General features: G+C 42.2%; 1 pseudogene across 1 annotated transcript; it reads right to left on the bottom strand.

Annotated features, from left to right (window-relative positions):
* Positions 1 to 1,547: 1,547 nt before the first annotated feature.
* On the bottom strand, positions 1,548 to 2,165 carry LOC116526905 (annotated as a pseudogene). Its single transcript, XR_004258313.1, has one exon. The product of XR_004258313.1 is annotated as a protein LLP homolog pseudogene (transcript).
* Between the last annotated feature and the right edge of the window lie 1,096 nt (positions 2,166 to 3,261).

The raw sequence follows: 3,261 nt of genomic DNA, 5'->3' as shown, positions 1-3,261 counted from the left end.
GGAATTACAAGCGTGAATCACTGCGCCCAGGCTTAAACTGAGTTTTGAATAGCATTCTACAAGAGCAGCTCTTTCTGACTGATGTAGAAAAAGGGAGGACCAATAAATCCTTTGGGTGTCATCTCATCTGTTTACTTTGTTTATTGTGAAGTGAATTTCTTTGTGGAGGTAATGTTGTATGTTGTACGGTTATCTTCACAGTGTATGATATTCATTCAGTAAGGTCCATAGGTGGTATTCTTGGTACAGGCATGAAATTCAGAACAAATCCAAATCTAGGCTGGGTGCTCATCACAGCATGTTGGGAGGCTGAGGCAGGCAAATCACCTGAGATCAGGAGTTCAAGATCAGCCTGGCCAACATAGTGAAACCCTATCTCTACTAAAAATGCAAAAATTAGCCCAGTGTGGTGACCCATGCCTGTAATCCCAGCTACTCAGGAGGCTGAGGCAAGATAATCACTTGAACCCAGGAGGCAGAGGTTGCAGCCAGCTGAGAACATGCCACTGCACTCCAGCCTGGGCGGCAGAGCAAGACTTCATCTCTCTCTGTATCTCTCTATCTATCTATCTATCTATAGTATATCTATCTATACTATATCCTTTTTTTTTTTTTTTGAGACGGAGTTTCGCTCTTGTTACCCAGGCTGGAGTGCAATGGCACGATCTCGGCTCACCGCAACCTCCGCCTCCTGGGTTCAGGCAATTCTCCTGCCTCAGCCTCCTGAGTAGCTGGGATTACAGGCACACACCACCATGCCCAGCTAATGTTTTGTATTTTTAGTAGAGACGGGGTTTCACCATGTTGACCAGGATGGTCTCGATGTCTTAACCTCGTGATCCACCCGCCTCGGCCTCCCAAAGTGCTGGGATTACAGGCTTGAGCCACCGCGCCCGGCCTATACTATATCTATAATATAGATAGATAGTATATATCTATATATATAGCATAGATAGATAGATATAGATATATACACACACACTAAATCTAGAAAAAGTTATTTCTGCAAGACAAATTTATCCTTCCCCATTATGGAAAAGATACCATATGACCAACTAGAAACCAGGTGCCCTTGAAGTATCATGGTATCATATTGAAGAATCAGGGTTTTCAATACCAATGGAAAATGTGGTGCTTAGTGACTGTAGTCAGACCAGCTTGGTAATGAGGGTGTTCTCATGAGAATATAAACTCCATGAATAAAGATGTTCTCTGATCTGAAGTGCACTTAACTGTAGATCTGTGTTTACTATTTAGTGAGTGCCTAAAAAGTATTTACAGAATGAATATATGATTGACCATTAGCTGCTGCTCAGGAATGAGTAAGATTTTCATATTGGACCTTCTCTCTTTTTGTTTTTAAGATGGGTTTCACCATGTTGGCCAGGGTGGTCTTGATCTTCTGGCCTCGTGATCCACCTGCCTCGGCTTCCCAAAGTGCTGAGATTACAAGCGTGAGCCACTGCGCCTTGCTTCCTGCCTTCACTTTGAGGCCTGATAATAACTGGTATTAGGTAGCATCCAATTAAAATATCAGTAGAGCCCGGATGTATGAAACAAAGTATTTTATTCAAGTTCCCAAAACAAACTTGAGGAGTTATGCTGGGTTTGAATTGAAGAAAAAAGGCCAAGTTAAAATAGGAAAACAAATAGTTTTCATTTGGTGGGAGTTGAAATCAAATTATACATGTGTATACATTCTAATCCATCACCTGTCCCATGTGGCATTTTCCAAGGTTTTAAGAGTCTACCAGGCCAAACCCTTTGCCACTTTCACTGCTTTTGCTTTACTTTTTCCCTTTCTTCTCTCTCGCTTTGCCTTCAGCTTTTTTCTTTGCCTTTGGTTCATCCATATGGGGTACTGACCATTCTGGTCTAGAAGAGTTTTTTGTTTCTCTTAATATCAGTCTCCATTTTCATGTCATCTTTTTCATCTTTTACCTCACATTGCATTTTCTCTTGGCAATGTTTGGGTTTGGGTACCACCACAGTTACTGTCTCTTGAACATCTTTCATTAAAACATCACCGTCTAGTTTGAGAATACTTTTAAGCCTGCTGAGCTCCTTTGGGGCATTCTTTTTTCTCTTTTCAGCGCGCATTTTTCTTTTCCACTTGCTCCGTAAGCTTTTAGCCATGTTTTACCTGAGAAACAAACACACACGCCACACCTGAAGTTTTATCTTCTGGGAGAATTTTCCCTCTCTATTTTCTTTCAGGGCTACTTCTGTGTGATATAAGGCTGAAGTCAGACACTCCTGGTTGATGCTGGAATACGATGCACAGATATCTATAAATTGGAGATAAGTCAGATATCTGTAAATCAGAGCTAAGTTTTTTTTTTTTTCTTTTCTTTTTTTTCTTTTTCAGATGGGGGAGGTGGGAGGGGAGCAGGACCTGTGTTTTTTTTAAATCATAACTCAACTTCCTTTACAGCCAACTTTTTTGCTCTCACAGGCATATGCTCCCAGCTATGTAGAGAGAAACCCATTTCACAGTAAGCCTACTATACAAGGCTTACTTTTTTCTCTCATTGAAACTTGATGAAAGGTTTCTGCTGAGTTTGGTGATCTACACCAAAATGGTTTTGCCATGTAGGTCAGGCTGGTCTCGAGCTCCTGACCTCGGGTGATCCGCCTGTCTCAGCCTCCCAAAGTGTTGGGATTACAGGCATGAACCACTGAGCCCGGCTGCAATTCTTATCTTAAATATGAAATCTGACAGACATTAAATGCTCACTTGTGGAGTATCAGATGACTGTGGGACCTGAGCTACCCATCATGAGTATTGGGTGCTATTAGATCTACTCGCTAAAAAAAAAAGAAAAGAAAAGAAAAAAGAGGCCAGAAGTGGTGGCTCATGCCTGTAATCCCAGCACTTTGGGAGGCCGAGGTGGGTGAATCACCTGAGGTCAGGAGTTTGAGACCAGCCTGGCCAACATGGTAAAACCCCGTCTCTATATAGAAAAAAGAAAAGAAAAGAAAAGAAAAAGAAAAAAAGAATTGCATCTTTTTTTTTTTTTTTTTTTTTTTTTAACCTGGCTCTGTTGCCCAGGCTGGAGTGCAGTGGTGCTATCTCAGCTCACTACAACCTCCGCCTCCTGGGGTCAAGTAATTCTCCTGCCTCAACCTCTTAAGTAGCTGGGATTACAGGCACACGCCACCATGCCCGGCTAATTTTTGTGTTTTTAGTAGAGACAGAGTTTCACCGTATTGGTCAGGCTGGTCTCAAACTCCTGACCTTGTGATCCGCCTGCCTCAGCC

Source organism: Sapajus apella, unplaced genomic scaffold, assembly GCF_009761245.1.
Source record: "Sapajus apella isolate SASKATOON/1434 unplaced genomic scaffold, GSC_monkey_1.0 scaffold52, whole genome shotgun sequence".
NCBI lineage: Eukaryota > Metazoa > Chordata > Mammalia > Primates > Cebidae > Sapajus > Sapajus apella.
The sequence above is the reverse complement of the archived record's forward strand: the minus strand, read 5'-3'. Positions and strand labels throughout refer to the sequence as shown.